Source organism: Phyllobates terribilis, unplaced genomic scaffold (genome assembly GCF_046119375.1).
Source record: "Phyllobates terribilis strain yellow unplaced genomic scaffold, ASM4611937v1 Scaffold_243__1_contigs__length_2969482, whole genome shotgun sequence".
Classification (NCBI taxonomy): Eukaryota; Metazoa; Chordata; class Amphibia; order Anura; family Dendrobatidae; genus Phyllobates; species Phyllobates terribilis.
In genome coordinates, this window is record NW_027363003.1 from 2,534,334 (window position 1) to 2,557,913 (window position 23,580).

A 23,580-nucleotide genomic window follows, 5' to 3' on the forward strand; every position below is an offset into this window, starting at 1 on the left:
AGGCACGGGGAGAGGTAAGTATCGGGCTGCCGGGGCTCTGAGCAAGCGGGAGGAAGGGCGGGCGCTGACACCGCTCTCCTCTGCCCACAGCCCGGCGGGCCGGATAAAAGTCCTCCGCGGGCCGCATGTGGCCCGCGGGCCGTAGCTTGAGGACCCCTGTTCTACACCATTACAGAGGGACCTAGCATATTTGGAACTCCAGTTCAACAAATGGAGTTGGGGATTTGGTCATCATGAATGGTGTCTTCAATGCAGAGAAATATAGCAGATAATTATTAGTGTTGAGCGAGTATGTCCTGTTAACACTTTTGGCGAGTATGACAACTTTAATACATGTGAGGAATGTGTAATAAATAGACATTCCTTACATGTACTAAAGCTGTCAAACAGTCGCAAATCATGCACACGGGAGTGATTTAAACATAACACCGAGCAGCTGTAACTACTCGGTGCTCGGCCCAAGCATACTCGCCGAAAGGGTTAACAGAACATACTCGCTCAACACTAATAATTATCCATCATGCAATACCATCAGTTAAGCGTCTGACTGGCTCTAAATTTATTATTCAGCAGTGTTATGCGCTAACGCAGAAAGACCCAGGAAGACTGGCACCAAACCAGCAAATCCGCAGGGACAGACGCACTTGGCGCAAGCTGCCCAGCTAGGTGAGCTCTTTAGGACCGGGAACACTTTTCACTCAGCTCCCAGTGATGGAAGGGGGACTTTGGCAGAGCCTTCCCAGGCCCACTGTCGCCAGCCAGCTGGGGTCTGGTGACACGGCCGGTGCCTAGTCAAGAACCAGGTGGGTACCTCTATAAGAACACCTAGTAAAAATTAAAAGGGAAAGAGAGGACTCCTAAGACAAAACACTGGAAAGATAACAGCTAATAATGATAGCACCCCTCACCACCACAGCACATTGAAACTGTAATAAACAGCAAAGGACTGAGCAGGGAACAGGTTTAAATAGCCCGCCTAATGATCAGGTGTTGAATACCTCTCAATCATCCCAAGACAACCACTCCCTGCTAACTTGCACAGCAGCTTGGACCCAATCCCACCACTGCCTAGTGCCAGACACCGCAGTATCGTGTGTTGCCTGGCAATCAGGGGAACACAGCATCCCATGTTAACCGGGCATTATATCAGCGGGAGATACGGCATCCCGCGTCCTCACAAATCCTACTACTCCAGAGCGCGATGCTCCATAAGATTGAGGCGGTTTTCCTGCATGCGTAGTAGCTTCGCCTGCAGAGTCAGGACAATGGTGGCCCCTGCAAACCGGAGTAGCGTAGCACTGGACTTGATCCATTCTCAGGTGGGAGCACAGAACCACAATTCCTAACAAGTAGGACAATGACTCCAAACATAAAGCCAATGTGACTAAGTACTATCTACAGTATAAAAAAGAACAACGAACCTGGAAGTGATGATATGGCCCCCACAGAACACTGATCTCAAAATCATCAAGTCAGTCTTGGATTACATAGAGAGACAGAAGTATTTTTGTCCAAGCCTACATCCACAGAAGATCTGTGGTTATTTTTTAGTGAGCCAAGATATTGGGAACAGTCTCCTTGTTGAGGTCCTTCACAAAACTGTATGCAAGTGTACCTGATGCTTTGATGTTGTTTTGCAGCAGTTTTCCATACCTGTTTAAAAATATTGCACAGTACTGTATGTACCCATTTGACTGACTGGTTATAGCTGCATGCAGTGGCGTAACTAGAGTCGTATGGGCCCAAGTGCAAGATCTGGACCGGGTCCCCCTTCTATCTTGAATAAATTATTATATTATATTATATTATATTATATTATATTATATTATATTATATATATATATATATATATATGCGCGTCCTCCATCCTGGTATATACTGTATATCACTCATCCTGGTATATATGTCCCTCATCCTGGCCCCATCCTGGTATTTATATCGCCCATTCTGGTATATGTCCCTTATCCCGGGCCCATTCTGGTATATACAGTATATCCCTCATCCTGGTACATTTTCCCCATTCTGCTACTGTTCTTTAATGTATAGAAGAAAATAAACTATGCTCATCAGGGGCGTATGTAAAAGTCACGGGGCTCCAAAGAAGAAGTATAATGGACATCTCATAGTCCTTTATATTGTATAATACATCCCATAGTCCTCCATATAATACACTGCACAGCCCATAGTCATCCATATTAGCATAATACACAGCCCATATCCTTCATATAATATAATACACAGCCATTAGTCCTCCATAAAGTATAATGTACAGCCCATAGTCATCCATGTAGTATAGTGCACCCCATAGTCATCCATAAATTATATAGAATCATAGAATCATAGAATGGTAGAGTTGGAGGGGACCTCCTGGGTCATCTGGTCCAACCCCCTGCTCAAAGCAGGATTCACTAAATCATCTCAGACAGATTTCTGTCCAGCCTCTGTTTGAAGACGTCCATTGAAGGGGAACTCAACACCTCTCCTGGCAGCCTGTTCCACTCATTAATCACCCTAACTGTCAAAAAGTTTTTTCTAATATCTAATCTGTGTCTCCTCCCATTTAGTTTCATCCCATTGCTTCTAGTCTTTCCTTGTGCAAATGAGAATAAAGATGATCCTTCTACAATGTGACAGCCCTTGACATATTTGTAGACAGCTATTAAGTCTCCTCTCAGTCTTCTTTTTTGCAAGCTAAACATTCCCAAATCCTGCAACCGTTCCTCATAGGACATGGTTTGCAGACCAGTCACCATTCTGGTCGCTCTTCTCTGAACTTGCTCCAGTTTGTCTATGTCTTTTTTAAAATGTGGTGCCCAAAACTGTACACAGTATTCCAGATGAGGTCTGACCAAAGAGGAGTAAAGACCGATAATGACTTCACGTGATCTAGACTGTATGCTTCTGTTAATACATCCCAGAATTGTATTTGCCTTTTTTGCTGCTGCATCACACTGTTGACTCATGTTCAGTCTATGATCTATTAGTATACCTAAGTCTTTTTCACATGTACTGTTGCTTAGCTCTATTCCTCCCATTCTGTATATGCTTTTTTCATTTTTATTGCCCAGATGTAGTACTTTGTATTTTTCCCTGTTAAAAACCATTCTGTTGGTTGCTGCCCACTGCTCCAGTTTATTTAGGTCTTTTTGAATCTTCCCTCTCTCTTCTCTAGTATTAGCTATCCCTCCTAGCTTTGTGTCATCAGCAAATTTAATCAGTTTACCCTCAATTCCTTCATCTAAATCATTGATAAAGATGTTGAACAATACAGGTCCCAGGACGGAGCCCTGTGGTACCCCACTTGAGACATTCATCCAGCTGGATGTGAAGCCATTTACAACCACCCTTTGAGTCCGATCACTAAGCCAGTTATGAATCCACCTAACAGTTGCCTGGTCCATTGCATACTTGGTCATTTTTTCAATAAGGATGGTGTTTTTTTTCAATAAGGATATTGCACAATCCATAGTCATTCATAACGTATAATGCACAGCCCATAGTCATCCATGTACTATAATGCACCCCCATAGTCATCCATAAAATATAATGCACCCCATAGTCATCCATAAAACATAATGCACCCTATAGTCATCCATAAATTATAATGCACAGCCCATAATCATCCATGTACTATAATGCAGCCCCATAGTCATCCATAAAGTATAATGCATCTCCATAGTCATCTATGTAGTAGTGTGGCGCCCCTGAGGGTTTGGTCGCCACAGAGGTACTGCTCCTCACCCAGAGGTGTGGTGTCTCCCTTCTCTCAGGTAAGGAGGGAGTGCTGCATGGAACCCCAACACCTACATCCAACACTACACTACCCCAGGCCAGCAGGAGGGGCAAGACGCAATGTAGTTTTCTGCTGAGCCCTGACCCTGGCTGGGGTGGGGGGAACCCAAAGTTAGGGGGAACCAGTAGTGGGTGTGGGTGAAGGAAGTAGTTTATGGGAGCACTCATACAGTAGATATATAAAAAGGTAGACATCTTAACAAGAGCAGGAAGTTGAGGAGTGTGGTTCAGAGGAACAGTCTGGGAGCAGAGTCTCTGTAGGAGCTCCGCTCCACTTCAAGGGCCCAGGACTGAGGCCCAGGAGGGGAGCAGGGAGTAAGCTCTGTTCTGTAGAAGGGATCCTAGGGGAGTACGGCGAGTGCAGGCGCCACCCGTACACCCCGAACCTGCCAAGTGTCAGGAGGATCTAGGCTGCAAGAAGGGGACCGGCCCCTGGCCCAGTCATGCAGCTTCAGGCCTCGGCTGGAAAAACCTGAGGCTTCTGACTTCTATAGCCAGGAGCCAAACCCCCACTTCAATCCGAGTAAGGTCAAGCAGGTCTGTGCAACTCCGACGGACAGGGCGGACCTCGCAGCCACCCGAACAGGATTCACAGTGGGAAGCGCAGGGCAGGAGGGAGTAAGACCCAGCGTGAAGTCAGTCTAGAGAGGTACATAAGAAAGTGGGGTTCTGCCAGGTACACCCAAACTGCCTGAGGAAAGATGGAACCCCTGCCCGGTGAACGCGGCGCGACGCGGGAGGCTTGCACCAGTACAGTGCACCTGTGGACTGTCTAAGAACTGTGAGTAAATCTTGGATGACTGCACTGAGCTGCCTCCGCTCCTTTCTTTCGCCGGTGCCATTTGCCTCCCTGCACTACAACGCCCAGCGCACCTCCATTTATTCTACACTGCCCTGAGGCCTGCTCCACCTGTGGGGAGCCATTCCATCTGAAGCTGCCCTATCATTGTTAAATGGTTAATTATGGAAATTCATTTGGAATGTTAAATAATTAATAATCGATAATCATTTTTCTTAAATCTGAGTTCTATGCCTCAGCCATCGTGTCTAGTTGACATGCGCTATTTGTGTGTGTATTTTTAGTTCACTACCATATGTAGAACAGGTGTGCCATACGACTGGCTATAAAAGCCCATGGTACAGAAAGGGGGGCTCTCTTGCTCTGCCCACCCCACAAGAAGAATCTTCATGCTGAGAAGCAGATGACATGTAGGCTTGGACACGTGCTGGACAAAGACATGATTTACCAGCCAGGATCCAAGGAAAGATGGGTGAATCTCAACCATTAAGCTAATTATGGACAAATGGACAATTACTTTATAACTAATTATTGTATGTACCTGCTGCAATCTGATTCTTTTTAATGGACAATCCAAGAATAAATCGATACATTTTTTTATAAGAATATCGTGATATTGATACTTTGAGAAGTCCTCAGTAGAAAAAATAATACAGAGAAGAGTATTATTTTACAATGGTGAGCCAGCCAGTCCTGTTTTTCGTTTTTTTTTTAATTAAGTGAATTTCTTCCGTGAACAAGGGGGGAAGTCCTGACGAGCTGAACAGCTGTTGTTCACGTGTCAGTAAATTCACTAATTTGTCACGAGAAGCAGAAAGGATCTATAGACTGAGGTACTAACAAGGAACAGAATCACACAGGAAAAGAATCAGACGAACTGAAGACAGGATGTGCTGATAAAGAGAAGCTAAGGAATCTTAAGGTAAGCAAAATATGGATATAATTTCTTCTTTTGCTAAACAAAGTAATATTAATTTCAAAGTTAATGTAGGAGATGATATAGAAGTTTTGTGGCTCAGTTTATACAAAGAATGTGAATTGCAGAATTTACAGTTCACTTCTAAATTGGTAAATAGAGACAAACAGAAATTGAGAAATATTCTACATTTGGTAGATTTTTTTCATAGTCTTGTGTTAGAGATTTCTAAGCAGAAAAATAGTGTAGAAATGTCAGATGGTGATACTGATTCTGACTGTAATGTGGAAAATAAACAAGAAATAAGACACGTGTCTGTAACTGAAGGTGACCTTGGGTCTGACCAAGAGATGGACATACAGAAACCTGACATGGGAGGAGACATGACTGACATACGAGAAACCGACATACTAGGTGATGTGGGAGGAGACGTGAGTGACGTAGGAGGAGCGGACGTACAAGAGCCACTAAAAATATCAGAGAATTCAGGAATTACCCAGGCTCAACTGCAAATTAAAATGAGGAAAAATTTGCTGAAATTATACAAAATCATGCCAAAATATGATGTCAAAATCCATGCCTGTAGAAATTCAGAGACATTTGAGAGCTTCTCTGATAAGTTTGATTTATCCAATGAGGAGAGGAATCAATTATTTAAAATATGGATTCCTGTGACATTGTCCAGACGTTTACATTTAATGCCCTGTGAAAATGACTCTCCTAATGGATGGGAAAATGATTCGGACAGATTAAGATATTTGATTTATTGTGTCACAAAGGATTTTCCCAACATAGAAGATCTGCAGAAACTAAGGATTGGTAGGAAGGAATGTACATATACATTCATGTCCATATTTGAACGGTTGTACAAAGCTCTCATCAAAAATGGAAAAGTACAACATATGATAAAAAGTTTTGTACAAAAATTCAAATTCCTAGATCCAGTATCTAGAGTTATAGCGTCACAAAAAGAATCCCTATTCAAATGTGTGCAGTTGCTGGATTCTGTTAGGAAACATGAGAATCGTGAAAAGGAAAAAAATCAAGTTAATTTTATAAAACCAGGAAAGGTAAAATCTTATCAAAAGCCAATATCAAACTCTCCTAGACTGAGTCATCCCCATAGTGAACTCTATCAAATACGCAGGAGATTTCATATCTGTTATAAGCCATATCAGCCAGTGCAAAGGTCCATCTCTTCACAGAATGAGTTAATTCTCAGTCAGAACTGTGATTCTCTAAAAAGGAAAATGGCCGAAACTGATGGACAGAGTCAGGTGAGACGACCGGCTCACAGTGACGTCATGGAATGTGGACAGAAGGACAGGCAGTTCTCTGAGGTTTTGAAGGATAGAAAAATGTCTTTCCTAAATAGGGCGTTCCTGGAGATATTTGAGAGAGACAGAAGATTTGGTTTAGGGAGTGGCTAAGGAAAAACTGTAATTATAATGTAGCATAGAAGTGTTACAATGTCTCAATATTTATTTATAATCTTATACAGTAAAATTGTAGTTACATAGTTTCTACCGTGTTTCCCCGAAAGTAAGGCCCCCCCGAAAGTAAGGCAGGGTGGGGGGTTTCGGGGGGTCCGCCAATGTAGGGCACCCCCCGATTGTAAGGCAGGGTAGCGGGGGGGGGGCGGGGAATGTAAGGCTGATTGGCCGATCAGCCTGTTCGTCACAGGCTCCGTACCGTAGTCCCTGCTGGCCACCAGCCCGAGCTGTGATTGGCCAGTCAGCCGGCTCGCAGCTGATTGGCCGAATCAGCTGCGACGTCACCGCCTACAGGCTCGCTCCGATTGGTCCAGCTTCCCCGGCATCCGAATCGTCAGCCCGGCACCGCAGAGGAGATCGAAACAGAAGGAAAGTAACGGTAAGTTCCGAAACTCTCTCTGTGTGTGTGTGTGTGTGTGTCTGTGTGTGTGTGTGTGTGTGTACGGTATGTGTACGGTATGTGTATGGGTGCCGTATGGGGCTGTATGTGTCAGTGTGTGTACGGTACCGGTACGATATGTGTGTGGGTGCCGTGTGGGGCTGTACCGGTACCGTATGTGTCAGTATGTGTGGTGGCAGAGTGGGGGGCAGAACCACTGTATGGGGATGCTGCAGGGGGGAGGATGGGGAGGGTTGCCGGACTGTTAATAAATGTTAATTTTATTGTTAAAAAAAATTGTCGTCATTTTTTTTCCCAATGTAAGGCCTCCCCCGAAAGTAAGGCAGGGTGGGACTTTTGGGGGTAAAATTAATGTAAGACAGGGCCTTACTTTCGGGGAAACACGGTAGTAGTTCATGTATGTATATATATATACACTTGTCTAAGTAGAGATTGTGTATAATTGTATTTATATATATGTTTATAAAATATATATATATATTAATTAATAAATTAGAACTTTATATATAAATTTAAGTAACAATATTTTGAATTACATTAGAACCAACCAATATATGTATAAGATATTTAAATAATTCTGTTTCTGTATGAATTTGATATTTAATTTTATTTTCTTATATTTCCTTAGAGTTTTCATTCCAAAGCAGGATTTGATCAAACAACTCTAAAATGGATTTATTTCTTTATTCACACAGGAAGCTGAAAATTGCATGATTTATGTGTAACATTAATTAATTAATATTTTCTGTGCATGAAGTGTTCGTGCAAATTAAAGTAGCTTTACAGCATGACGTGTGACAGCTGCGGCCTTTGAACTTTGAGCTAATAGTATAGATCCTATTCATTCTATTTTCAGCTGATGTAACTTAAGACCGGGCAGCCAGTGAAAAAAGAATCTATAAGGCTGAGTTCACACGATGCGTATTTCATGTGTTTCCGCAGCGTTTTTGCAGTTGCGTAAACGCCGCGGAAACGCATGAAAAACGCATGGTAGAAGGGAAGCAATGTTCCCCAATTGAAATCCGCATGTGCTGTGCCCATGATGCGGATTTTTCCGCAGCGTAAACGCTGCGCTCAAAAATCCGCAGCATGTCATTTAATTTTGCGGAAACGCGGCGTTTTCGCCGCCATTGACTTGCATTAGAACGCGCCAATTCCGCAAGACTGCATCTGTACTTGCGTAATTGGTGCGTTCTAATATGCGGATGGTACCCGGGTGTGGAGGAGAGGAGAGTCTCATCCACACCCAGGTACCATTAAAAAAGCTGTAAAAACAAGAATAAAATAAAAAATATATATATACTTACCATCTGTCGGCCCGCGCAGCGCTCCTGCTTGCTTCCCGGCACTTGCAGTGAGTTGTAGGACCTGCGGTGACGTCAGAGTCATGTGACGGGTCACGTGACGCTGACGTCGGCAGGTCTTTCAATTCAAAGTTGCCGGCAGCCGGGAGAACGGAGTGAGCAGGACAGCGCGGGCCATCGGAGGTAAGTATATACACTCTCTAGGGTCACACTGTATAAATCCATGCTGTTTGCATGGATTTATATAGTGTGACCTAGTTGTCAAGCACTTTCCAAGAGATGCTAAAATCACCAGTAAAGCGCTTGTCAATCTGCATGCGGAAACGCATGTGAATCTGCATGTGGATCCGCATGTATTCTGCAGGAAAAACGCATTTCTGCATGCGTTTTTTCTGCCAGGGAGATGCAGAAATGATGCAGAAATGTTCTGCTTCATTTCTGCATCGTGTGCACATAGCCAAACAAGAGGTTTTTTTTTCAAGTATCTGAAATTTCAGCAACTTACTCTCATATTATATAATATGTACTTGGGGAATATTCAAAGAATATTAACATATTTAATTGATATGACAATGCGCATTAATAAATTGGGATACAACAATTTTGGGTTAAATATATATATATCTAAAACTTCATATGTGGAATGTTTGAGTTGAACAGATCTGTGAATGTCAGAGTGAAGGTGACAGATGAGTAAATCAGCAGCTGCTAAGTGTGATTGATGTGACAGAGGCCTCGTATGTTTGTATGTTTGGAAAAAAAAAATGTTTCTTTATGTGAAGGTACAAAAATATATTTAATTCTGAAAAAAAATTATAATACATAATTAGGTATTATCTACATATATATATACTTCTATATTTCTTTAATAATTATTATTTCTTGATTTAACTAATAGTGGATAAGAGCAACCACACATCAAATGGTTTACAAAGCAAATTTATATTTAGAATAATTTTCCACATGATAATATTCTTGAATAACTATGATATTATTTTTAATGGTTACCTAAATAGGTACACACCTCTCTGTAGACAAATCTATGCTACTCATCGATATGAAATTTATGCAAAATGTTCATAGAAGAATAATTATTTTTAATTTGGTTCTGATATATACATAAATTTTATAAAATAATATTTTTTGGTATTAAAGGGGAAAATGTGTTTTTGATCCTGATTACATAATCACTTTTGATCAATACTTATTTTTTCACACATTTTAATAAAGAAGAAACAATAATAGAATCATAGAATCATAGAATGGTAGAGTTGGAAGGGACCTCCTGGGTCATCTGGTCCAACCCCCTGCTCAAAGCAGGATTCACTAGATCATCTCAGACAGATGTCTGTCCAGCCTCTGTTTGAAGACGTCCATTGAAGGGGAACTCACCACCTCTCGTGGCAGCCTGTTCCACTCATTAATCACCCTAACTGTCAAAAAGTTATAAGGTACAATGGTATAATTAAGAAGGGTATTACATGCAAAGTTGCATAGTTTAATATTTTTTTGGTGATACAAGGTTATGACAAATATGAAATCATCCAGATAATGGAAATATAAAGGTATTTTTTATGGAGAATATAATTACTCTTCATTTGTCATTAACATATGAAGGCCTTATTTTTATTTTCATTTTTACATTTTTATTCTTACTTATTTTCTTATTTTTCCATTTTTCAGTTTTAATTTTCAATTTTTGATTTTAATTCAGTTCAATATTTCAACTGAGAAAACACATTAATATTTAATGGGGTAATGTCTAGTACAAAGAATATTGCTTCATTAAATATAATGATGATATGAATTAATATAAGAAAAATGTTTACATTTTCTGAGTAAACACAACAATTCATTCATTCATTCTTACATTCATATATTTATTCATTTTAGTTCAGCAGTATACATTCTTTGGTATTATTGGTTTAATAAAGATATAAACACTTGTTGTTTCAAAACACACTGACACCTATGGGTTGGAAAAGGCAATTACACCTATGACATAAAAATGTTCTATCACATGAAGAACTTGATTAATAATGAATTATTATCTATTATTGTTTATTATTCCAAACATAATTTATTTTAATATTTTGATAATAATTAGATGGATATTATTGATTGCTATGGTACGCTGTGATATTATAGGTTAGGAAAGTTGCCAGATTTGGTATCAGATTAGGGAATGAAGACTTCAATCAAGACATCGCAATTATGAATTCTATCTTAATAAAGACTTTCATATTTATAAATCAAAGAGACTCTCAGAGGTTACAAGAAGACGCAACCGATATCCGGAAGTCTCAGAAGGTAACAGGTGTGAATGCTGAGTGATAATAGACTGTGTCAGATACAATTCACACCACTGATCACCGGGACGGCAGAGGACGATGATCCTATATGAACTGTGTTGTGTTCAAGTTTCATCACGTTCCAGTGGTTTCTTATCACCTGCAACGCTTCAATGAAAGCTGGTGAACAGGTAATACCTGGCATATGTGTCCTGTATATAAAGGACTGAGTACTGGTTATGGGGCTATATAAAGCAGGGAAGTGTCAAGTTAACCCTTGCTTTACTGACCAAAGACGTCACATCTGTTCCAAAAGTGACATGAGACCAGTGCAGATGACACGGGGAAGATTCCAGAATATCCAACGTCAGTCCAGGTGACATCACACAGATATTAAAGCTACATTTCATCCATGGACTTTGTTTTCTTATCAGTTGACACACATGATCTTTCTAATAAAGAATACAGTTTATAGACTGCACAATGATGAATACAATTATGGACTGTACAATATCTACACGCTGTCATTTATTTCAAAGGAGTTTTCATCTAAAGACTGTTATAAAAGAACCAAGAAGAAGACGAGACGACGACCCGATGACATCAGATGATGACGATTGGACCCGCGATTACTTCAATTTAGATATAGGGAAGTATAATTATACATATTAAATGAATATTAGTCACGGCTTACCATAACATGAATTCACATCATTATATAACAATAATCAGATATTGATATTATTATTATTATTATTATGGAAATTTAATGATATTGCCAAGGAAGAAGGAAAGAAAAAATGATTGTTATCCTAATGATAAACCTGTCTTCTTTTGAGGATTTTTCAGTCCTTTTTATCCTCAAAAAGGGGGGAATGTTAAATAATTAATAATCGATAATCATTTTTCTTAAATCTGAGTTCTATGCATCAGCCATCGTGTCTAGTTGACATGCGCTATTTGTGTGTGTATTTTTGGTTCACCACCATATGTAGAACAGGTGTCCATACGACCGGCTATAAAAGCCCATGGTACAGAAAGGGGGGCTCTCTTGCTCTTCCCACCCCACAAGACACAGAATCTTCATGCTGAGAAGTATCTGACATGTAGGCCTGGACACGTGCTGGATAAAGACATGATTTACCAGCCAGGATCCAAGGAAAGATGGGTGAATCTCAACAATTAAGCTAATTATGGACAAATGGACAATTACTTTATAACTAATTATTGTATGTACCTGCTGCAATCTGATTCTTTTTAATGGACAATCCAAGAATAAATAGATACATTTTTTTATAAGAATATCGTGATATTGATACTTTGAGAAGTCCTCAGTAGAAAAAATAATACAGAAAGAGTATTATTTTACAGCCGCGCATGACGTCACTGCCATGCGCGGCTGACATGGAAAGATCAGCTCCCGGAAGTCACTCCCATGCCGGGTCTGTGTGTGCGGGGAGCAGTGACTTCACTCTCCTTCATAGCCGGCACACAGCTTAGCCGTGCTGCGGCTCCTGCTGCTGCCGGGCTATAGCGTGTGCCCGCTTATTAAAGGACATGAATATTCACCCCCTCCCCACGCCCATGGGCGTGGAGAGAGGTTGAATATTCAAGCCCTTTAATAGCGGGCACAGGCGATTCCGGCAGCAGCAGGAGCCGCAGTGCGGCTACACTGTGTGCTGCTATTAAGGAGCATGAATATTCAGTGCTCCCCATGCCCCATGGGCGTGGGGAGCAGTGAATATTAATTTGCTGTAGCAGCGGGGACAGTGTAGGCTGCAGCGGGCGGCCGCTGCCTCCTGTGCCCCGCTCCTCCACCGCTACCCCCACACCCCACATATATATATATATATATATATATATATATATATACACACCCCCCCCAACATTCGGACTATAAGATGCACCCCCCATTTTCCACCAAAATTTTGGAGGAAAAAAGTGCGTCTTATAGTCTGAAAAATACGGTAGATTATTAAATTAAATAGAGATTTAGGATTAAATCAGTGTAGGGTGCGGACAACCCCTTTAAATTGTTAATTGAAATAAAAACAGTTCCCCGTTGTATTAATAAGGCAGTGATTCCAACTGTATTACCACTGGGAGACCCCCAACTCACACTCCTATTTCCCGAGTGCCTTCCACGCCAAGCTTGGTTATGGAGGCTTTGGATTACCATCCATACTGTTCAGCACAGATCATGCTTCTTAGGTCTTCATCGATCCCCCAGAACACAGCCCTGCATTACCGCGTCCTTCAGGCTTTGTCCAATTATTTTCTCCAAATTTGTTTGCCGATCAGTGGCAAGAGGCTGTTGAGCTACTCAATCTCCTTGTTTCTTTGGAAAATTGGCACACTCTTGCATATAACAGTAGAGAATGGCCAAATCTTACGGAGACACTGGTAGATCGCAACGAAACATGGAGAGAGCAGATGTTCAGCGGTGAACTTGGAGTCTCCCTCCTCTATGAAGCTTTGCCGTACACATCTGACTTACTCGTGAGGACTTCTCGTAATTCACATGTGCAAAAATAGTTCAATCCACAACTAAAACGCTGGAACCAACTCGTGGAAAACTGGATAAAGATAGATAAAAGGCACATTACCTGTGGGTAGCCCAAGTGTGAAGTAATTGTCAGGTCCAGGATTGAACTGGGCGATGCGATTACTTAGGTATTTTGCTGCCCATTCGCTGGCCAGGGCATAGTCATCAAGAATCACCAGCCGCATGATTGTGCCCACAAGCTCTCGCCTGGCAGCATGTGGCTAACAAACTGAAAAGAGAAGCGATACACAAGATAAGAGGTGACAATAATATACAAAAGAGGTAACACAATAATACACAGTCGTCAAGTTTGGAGACTGAAACACATTCTGGCTTTCATAAAGTTTGCTGCTTCAGTTTTTATAGTGTCAATTTGCATTAACTGTAGATTGTTATGAAGAATGATCAGATGAATTGTTAAAAAAAAAAAAAATGCATATTAATTTTTTCCCAAAGAAATTACTTAACCACAAAACCCTATCACTACACTATGTGTGCTGGAGCCTGCTTCTCCGGGTCCTACATCACCAAAGCTTGGCACTTCGGGGACACATACCTCCCGTCCACGACCTGTCCGGCAGCAACCTTACATACCCCCCCTCTGCCCAAAGCAGGGGGGGCTTGGCACCTTCTGCCACCATACAATAGATACACAAAAGGTATAACGCAGTGTTTCCCAAACCCCATCCTCACAGACCCCACAGGTCATATTTTCAGGATTTCCTTAGTATTACAAAGGTGACTGAAGTATCATCAAGGCATCAGGAATTCTCTCACCTGTGTAATACTAAGGAGATTCTGAAAACATGACCTATGGGGGTCCGTAAGGATGAGGTTTGGGAAACACTGCTATAACAGAACAAAACTAAAAATAACCAGTCCATACAGCACGGCATCAGCCGTTTAAATGTAGTGCTTTTCTCGGCCTCCAGCAGACTGAGCAGCACATGCAAGGTTTGCTCACCTTGCACAACACACAGCACCACTGAGACAGGCGCAGCTGTCTTAAATCAGGCCTTCCAAGACCTGGACTGGAGGTAAGTGAGCAGCTATTTCCCCCCAACTCTTTCAGCTGCTCTTAAAACCCGGCCCTTTAATCCGGGCCCATTAACTCCCTCCCAGCACTATGTGTTCTGGAGCCTGCTTCTCCATGTCCTACATCACCGAAGTTTGGTACTTCGGGGACACATACCTCCCGTCCACGACCTGTCTGGCAGCCACCTTACAGTGTGCTGCACTGAGTTAGACCAGAAATGAACCAGAAGATACCTGAAGGTAACTGCACAGCCAGAGTAAAAAATGTTTCTCTTTGTTTTCACTCTCACCCCTATAGTCCTACACGTTCTACTAACCCTTCTAATCCCTACACCTAGTAATGAACTGGTCATCTCTCCCTCCATCTCACCTCCTCCTCAGATCTGTTCCTCAACATACAATCCTCTGTCTCTAAACACAGACAGCCACCTCACGCTCGCTCCTTCTGCTCCTCACTGCTGGCGATATCTCTCCAAATCATGGCCCTCCTCACCACATCCCCACAGTCACTTCTACCTCTCATCCACAATCTATCAAATTTCCGCAACATTTCTAACCCTATACCCATTGCCCATCCCCAGCTTCCCCAATCCCACTAACAGGAGCTCTATGGAATGCTCTCTCCGTCTGCAACAAACTTTTCATTACTAACAAACTTTCCTTCCTTGGCATCAATGGTACCTGACTCACCCCATCTGACATGGCCTCTCCAGCTGCACTTTCATACGTTGGATTCCACCTTTCCCACACCCCTCGCCCCATCGGCAAGCATGGCAAAGGAGTTTGTTTTCTCCTGTCAGATAACTGTACTCTGCTGCCCGACTAATCCACCTGTCCCCCCCACTATTCCCTGGCCTCTCCCCTCTGTCAATCCCTTCACTGGCTCCCCATTATCCAGAGACTCCAGATGAAAACCCTAACCATGACATACCAAGCCATCCACAACCTGTCTCCTCCATATAACTGTGACTTAGTGTCCTGGTACTTACCTGCACGCAACCTCCAATCCTCACAAGATCTCCTTCTCTACTCCCCTCTTATCTCCTCTTCCCACAATCGCACGCAAGATTTCTCCCATGCATCCCCCTACTCTAGAACTCTCTACCCCAATATATCAGACTGTTGCCAACCGTGGAAACCTTCAAAAGGAAGCTGAAGATCCACTTCTTCTGACAAGCCTACAATCTGCAGTAACCACCGCTCCATCATACCACTGCACGACCAGCTCTACCCTCACCTACTGTATCCTCACCCATTCATTGTAGACTGTAAGCCCTCGCGGGCAGGGTCCTCGCTCCTCCTGTACCAGTCGGTGATTCGTTTTTGTTCAAGATTATTGTACTTGTTTTTTGCTATGTATATCCCTTTTCACATGTAAAGCTCCATGTAATAAATGGCACTATAAAAAATAATAACTTAATAGGGGGAGGTTAATTTGCTGTGGAGACTTCAGGACTCCGAAAAAAGTCCAGCAAGTCCCTGTATCACTTCCTACATAGGATTCAGCTATGGAATTGGTTCAACACCAGTGCAGAGCTTGCTCAAGAATGGCAGCAGGCGGGCGTCAGTGCATCTGTACACACCGTGAGGAGAAGGATTTTGGAGGCTGTGCTGGTGTCAAGTAGGGCAGCAAAGAAACCACTTTTCTCCATGAAAAAGATGAAGAACAGGATTATAAAATGCAGTAAACTACAGTGATTGGATTACAGAGGACTGGGGTAAAGTTATTTCCCTGATGAAGGCCCCCTTCAAACTGTTAGGGACATATGGAAGAATGAATGTCCGGAGAAGAAAAGCTGAGTGCTACTTTGAGTCCTGTGTTATGCCAACAGTAAAGCACCCGAGACGAGTCATGTGTGGAGTTATCCATCATCAAAAGGGAGTGGGCTCACTCACAATTTTGCCTAAGAACACTGCAGGAGCATTTTTGGTGATTAACAATGCATATATCAGCATGACGGAGAATATGTCACAAGGCAAAAGTGACAACTAAGTGTCTGGGTAACATTGACATTTTGGGTTCATGGCCAGTAAACTCTCCAGATCTCAATTCGATTGTGGTCACTCCTCAAAAAGCGGGTGGACAAACAGAAATGTATGTAGTGAGCTCCTAGCACTGATTAGACAAAAATTGTCCATCGTCAGTCAGGATTTGGCCCAGCAGCCGATATCCAGCTGCCAAGGCGAAGGGAACGAGTCTTGAAAAATAAGGGTCAACACTGAATATTGAATCTTTCCATAAACTTGATGTATTTGTCAATAAAAGTGTAAAACTTATAAAATGCTGATAATTGTACTACAGTAACCACAGAAACATCTGACTAAAAGATCTAAAAACACTGAAGTGAACACCAAAATTTGTATCAGTCACAAGACTTTTGGCCAGAACTGTACATAAAGTGACACAAAACAAGATACAAGACATAGGTCAAAAAAAATTCTCCATCTTCTTCGTTCCGTCAATCCGTGAAAAATGGGACTGCACTCAGATGTCATCTGAGTGCAGTGCGATCTTTTCGAAGGACTCATTAACTTGCATGGCCGAACGTGATCCGAATATTAGATGAAACTCAAGCATAGTGATTTTTGTCCTCGGACAGACTGTCTATGGGGCCGTGCACATGTGCGATTTTTCTCCTTGGACAAACACTGGTCACAGTGCGATTCAATGTTTTGTCAGATCGCACTCCGACCGAAAACACTGCTATCTGCACCTGCCTTAACATTGCAACGCTAACAATAGTAATCTCAGCAAGGACTGCGGGAGATTTCAGCTCAGAAGCCTGCAGATCTCTGAACGCAGCTCTAGACTATCACTGGCTGTAACTCAGGATTAGTAATCGATACGTTTTTCGAAAGTTACACAATAAACTATAATAAATTACTCTCATGTGAACACAAATTCTAAAGGAGAACTCTAACACTAAGATATTAACTTAAGGAGGAATTCACACATCCGTGGTGGGATCCGAGGACCCGGCCCGGCTCTCCGGACCTGATCAGTGCCTCATCCATTCCTAGGAGGTAATCACAGATCAGCACTGGTGACCCAGCGGTTGTCAGGTCTGAGCTCGCTCCGTGGAGCACAGATGTGTGAATTCAGCCTTACAGAAGTTGCCCCAGAGTAGAAAGCCAGAGCTGTTGGATTACAGCGCCACCCCTAGGTACAGGCTGTGTGTGGCATTACAGCTCAGCACCTGTCACGTCACTAGACCGGAGCTGTAGTACCAGACACAACCTGGGGCCAGGACTGGCGCTCTGTGTTCCTTTTTCTCATGGACAAACCCTGTGCAGAAAAATACAGAATCCAGGAACCTCCAAACATGGCAGACATCGCCAAGTTCTAACAGTGCATAATGGGCAGAGCTCCAGCCATACTGTCAGTGACTGGAAACCTGGTTTATAGTCCAACTGCTGACAGGTGAGAGGCTGCGGCTCCCTGTAATCCCCGGCTCTGACCCGTCACCGACCATTGCTGCAGGGGACTAACCACATCCACAGGAAGCCAGGGTGCCCCCCCCCCGGACTGAGACTGCCCCCCCCGGGAGCTCAGTGTGGGGTGCGCAGTCATCCGCCATGTCTCCCCAATACTCAGCAGCCTCACCACCCACAACTCGCTCTGCAGCCTCCTCCCTGGTAAACGTTAGAATGTATGGGCTCCTTCCAGGTATGACGTAGTTTGCGGGGGCGTGTCCTGACTGCATTATGGGCGTGTTCTAGTTTAGCACCAGACGCCAGAGATTCATGCAGAAAGTGATACGGTGAAGCTTCAGGAGGAGGTCAGTGCTGGGCTCTGGGGGATGCTGCTTGCTTTGGGTGGTCTGTGGGGCTGGTGGGGGCATGTTCTGGGTATTCTGGGGGGATGTTGCACGTGTGTGTGTGTGTCTTTCCTAAATTCCTAAACACCCACCGGAAAACTAAGGCGCCCGCGAGTTGCGGGGTGAATTGGCAACTCGGGGGTGTACTTATTTCCTCTGTGGGTAGGTCACAATTTTTTTTTTTACCGTCCAAGATCCATCTTGGCAAAAGTATGGTGGTAATTTCTGCCCTTCTGGACATTGGGGCGGGGTTTATTTTGATCGACGCTAGGTTCGATCAGGACCTCAAACCTCATAAATTTTCTGGCTCAACACCCATAATCGCCATTGACTCTGCACCCTTGAGCTAGGGGTATTTTACTCTTGTCGCTCGTGTGCTACACCTGCAGGTAGGGGCCTTGCACTCTAAATTTATTGACTGTTATGTGCTAGAGGGCTTGCCCTCTCCTGTGGTCCTTGGACTACCTTGGTTTACGCTGCACAATCCTGTGGTAGGTTGTGTGCCCACTATGCGTCTTTTAAGCGTTTCCGCAGCGGCAATTCCATTGCAGAAACGCTTAAACGCTTGGTAGAAGGTCTGCAATGTTCCCCAATGATAATCCCCATGTGCTGTGCACATGCTGCGGAAATTTCCGCTGCGCATTATCAGTGCGGAAAAATCCGCAGCACTACCAATTATTTTGCGTAATCGCAACGTTTTCGCCTCCATTGAATGGCTTAATATCCGCATGACTACATGTGCACATGCGGATATTAAGCGATTCAACGTGTGGATGGTACCCGGGTCTGGAGAAGAAGAGACTCTCCTCAAGACCCGGGTACCATGGTACCTGTAGTAAAAAAAAAAAAAAAAAAAAAAAAAGAAAAGAAAAAAATACATTATTCTTACCTTCTGATGGCCCCCTGTCTTTTCTCCGCTGCGCCCAGTCTCTTGTACGGCTCGACAGCGGTCGCGTGATCTGTCACATGACTAAATGACGTCATGGAAGGTCCTTTCACACCACCGTGAGCCGTACAAGAGACCAGGGGCCATCAGAAGGTAAGTAAAATGTTTTTGTTTTTTGTTTTTTTTACCATTTTTAATCTTTTTTCTTCAACTATTAACTTGGTCACACTATATAAATCCATGCTGGTTGCACGTATTTATATAGTGTGACCAAGTTGTCAAGCACTTTCCAAGTGATGCTAAAATCGCTTGTCAACCCGCATGCGGAAATGCATGTGAAGAACGCTTCACATCCGCATGTCCCTGGCAGGAAAAACACATGTAAAATCCGCATGCATTTTTTTCTGCCAGGGAGATGCAGAAACGCTCAGGAAAAATCCAGAGCATTTCTGCATCGTGGGCACTTAGCCGTAGACTGGCAGACTCGGGAGGTGGTAAAATGGAGCGAGTATTGCCAAGAACACTGCTTGGTCACTCGGATAGCCACGGTGGGTCTGATTTTAGGAATGTGTTTTCTGAACAGGGGAGTCAAGAACTTCCTCCCCATCATCCTTATGATTGCGTCGGCAATATTATTCCTGGGGCCAAGCTACCAAAAAAACAGGTTATATAATATCTCTGGTTCAGAGAGGCAGGCCATGAAAAACTAGATCACTGAAAGTCTACCAAAGGGCCATAAGACTTTCTTCATCTCCCGTTGCAGTGGGGTTTTTCTTTGTCAAAAAACAAACAAACTAGGGGTTGTGCCCCTGCCTTGATTTTTGCGAGTTTAATCAGATTAAGGTCTGGGATGCATATCCTCTCCCTCTCATCCCAGACCTCTTTAGAAAACCATTTGGCTCCTACAATTTGATTAAACTAGACCTCAGGGTGGCTTATAATCTCATTCACATTGAGGAGATGAGTGGAAGACGGCCTTCAATACTCCTGAGGGGCACTATGAAAACCTTGTGATGGCATTTGGGTTGACTAATGCTCCCATTTTTACTCATCTGGCAGGTAGATCACAACAAACCCATCTTGATGACATAATGGTAGACTCCATACTAAATAAGGAGGGAGTCACTGACTGTGGTGGCCCCTCCCTGGGCCGTGGCGATTGGTGACCCCCCCTTCTCTGCCCCTTACTGACCAGTGATCCTGAAGCCCCCGGAAGGATCCAATGAAGCGAAAGGGACGGCTGCTGCAAGCCGTCCCCTGGATACATAAACACCGGGACATCCCACGTTACTTCCTTTCTTTGCTGGTCCCGGAGTCGAATGTCATGGAGATTTCAGGATCAGGTCAGATTGCTGAGGCCCTCCAGGCTGGGTTTGCACAGGGGGGCGAGCGCTGGTTACAGGCTCTCATGTCGGGGCTCAGCGCTCATCCCCCTGGCCCCAAGCTCTAAATCCCCAGATCACCCTGCCCCTGGCCCTCAACCCCTTATGGGAACATCATATTCCCCAGTCCCAGTCCCCTCACCACTTGGGCCTACTCACTCCAATTGCCCACGATACAACGGTCCCCTCCACGGCGGTCGGGTCATCTGGAACGGGGGGCTGCATTACTTCCGCGGCCTGGTCCCGATCCCCATCCTCACCTGACCGCCGCATCCGCACAACTTTACAGTGTTCATCGGGCCACTCAACCCGGCACGGGACGGCAGGTGGCTGCGGTAGTGCTGCAGGCGCGCGCTGACTCGGGGAAGCGGGCAGACGTGGCGGTCCGGAAGCGGGCGCGCGACTCCACTAGGCCGAAGAGGCATGTTGGGGGAGGCGGAGCTGGAGGGCAGGAAGCGCTCGATGCGCATGTGCGGGGCGCATGTCCGCCTCACGTGACCCCGCAGGTCACGCCCCCCAGTCCAGAAAGCTGCGGGGCGGAGCAGGAAGCTGAAGCTAGTGCGGCAGTGGACCCTGCGCCTCACTCACAGCGGGCGCAGGGCTCCACTGCACTAATAAATGAGTGCGGGCTGTCTTCCATGTCGGCGGCGGGCACAGAGGGGATTCAGGTCTCCTGCCTGCCGCCGGCGCTGGAGACAGCATAGAGCCTGTTGTTCCCCACCCCTGTTAACACTCCCGTCCCGCATCCTGCCGAGGAGCGCCCTGGAGGGCGGAGGTCCAGCAGGCACTCCCGTCCTCCAGAGCGCTTTAGGCACAGCACCCCGCAGCCTCACAGAAGAAGCTGCGGGCCACTTAGTAACCATTCCCCGCCCCCTCAACACACAGCAGGGGCTGTGGCAGAGCAGAGCTCCAGACAGGAATCCTCTGCCGGGGGCTGTGCTCTGCCTCCCCCCCAAACAATCCCCCACAGAAAAACTCCTATTAAAAATAAAAGAAAAAGTTCCCAAAACAGAACACGTGACACTACACATCCAGGGGACATTGCGGCCCTGTAATCACCGCAGCCCATCCAGCGCCCAGTCACAGTATCAATACCCCACTGATGGACACGATACGGAGCCTAAACACTTCAGCGACCATCCTCGCCTCCCCCATATACCCCTATAATAGCGCAGCGACGCACGCGCTTGACACCGCTATAGCATTGCCCTGGCCACAAATAGCACCGACATGTCCCGGTGGGACACATGTAAACTGCGCAGAACCCCCCATACACCCTCAGGGACACAGAGACTCCAGGCGTACTCACTCTAGGCGAACTCGCTGTAGTTCCTCCGACGACAGATCTATGCCATCGCACACAAGTCACCGGCGAAGGAAGCGGACATCTCAAGCAAAGCGGAGATCGGCATCCCACAGGAGGGGTCACAGGTCGCAGTCCTCAAGGTGGCGCTCACCATCCTCTGCATCAGAGATGTCGAGCGCATCGTCGAGCCCCAACAGCCGCTTGCACCGATCCCGTCCTCCCGGGGACAGAAACTATACAATAGCACCCTCCAGAGCTTACAGTCTGCACGATACAACGATTTCACGCAGGTCTACGAGCACAGGCACGCCGCTCACCCCGAGCGAGACAGGTGTCAGAGTCCCTCCACACATCGGAGTCCCTCCTCCAGCCGCAGGAATGGGTGCGTGCAATATAAGTATAACTGAAATGGGAAATAGTAACACCAACTTAATAGCGGCCCTTAAGGCCATAGTCGAACAACTATCCGCGCCACCAGGCGCTATACATAATTCTACTAAAAGAACTCCACCATTAGCCAGCATACACAAGGACACATTCTTTTGCGGGAAAAGCCCATTGGGCTCACACATAGACGAGGAAACCAGAATTAAAATATGGAATAATGACTGCATCGACATTTGGTCACTTGTAACCGCTGACCAACATACTATAGACAAAGAGAAAAGGATAGCCGACAGACCATTCGACAGAAACAGACAAAAGGTTGCAATGACGATGAGTAACTGGTTACAGGCGTTTTCTGTGCTGGGTTCATCATGGGCCAAAAGCATCCGGAACGCTGCTCGGAACTATTCATATACCAGGATAGGGTGTATAACTCGTACAAAGCCCACGGCGGTTCAGCATGGTGGCGCTACGATGAAGAGTTCCGGAGGTGGTTGGCCCTGCAACCACAGTTAGGCTGGGGGGTAAAAGCTACAGACGTATGGTTGCGATGAATGCTGTCACAGAAACACCATCCCTTTCCAACAACGGCTACTGGACAACAGACAACAGCAGGCCAAAATTCAGTGGTAGTACGTAGACCAGGGGCCAGCTGGCAGTACAATGAGGGACACTGTCGTTTCTACGCCTTATGCAGATACAAACATGAATGCTCAGCCTGCGGTGCAGCCCACCCCGCGGCAAGATGTTCTCGTCCCACAAGCAAATTATCAATTAAACTCCCACAGTCAGAATCCAAGGACCCCGGTGAGCGTAAACGCGATGGGCCCCTGGCTAGACCAATATCCTAAGAAAGACGCAGCGGGACAGTTACGTTTTGGTTTCACATACGGTATTTTTCATCCCTTTCAAACTTAATAAATCGCCCACCTTTGCAAATAACCTTAAATCTGCAAAAGAGCACCCTGAAATACTTAGGCAAAAAATACAAAAAGAAGTAGCTCTAGGCAGAGTGGCGGGCCCTTTCCCAACACCACCATTCAGTAACCTAAGAGTTTCCCCTCTGGGAATAATCCCCAAAAAAGAGCCAGGTTCATTCCGGCTTATCCATCATTTATCTTACCCAAAAGGAGAGTCTGTAAATGACGGTATTTCGTCTGAAGACGCCTCGGTCTCCTACGCGTCGTTCGACAGAGCAGTAATGTTAGTACGCGATGCGGGGCCCG

General features: G+C 44.8%; 1 protein-coding gene across 3 annotated transcripts in view; it reads right to left on the reverse strand.

The window, feature by feature from the left end:
• LOC141217696 (uncharacterized) overlaps positions 1 to 21,154 on the reverse strand; it is a 50,626-nt gene extending 29,472 nt beyond the window's left edge. The window contains exons 1-2 of one of the 3 annotated variants that reach the window (XR_012286496.1): positions 20,922 to 21,134; positions 13,602 to 13,769 (exon numbers count right to left, since the gene is read on the reverse strand). The gene's annotated coding sequence lies outside the window, so the exon portion shown is untranslated. Of the gene's footprint in view, positions 1 to 13,601; positions 13,770 to 20,820 lie in introns of all 3 variants that reach the window. The other 2 variants (XM_073665833.1, XM_073665832.1) reach the window with 2 other exon arrangements.
• Positions 21,155 to 23,580: the final 2,426 nt, after the last annotated feature.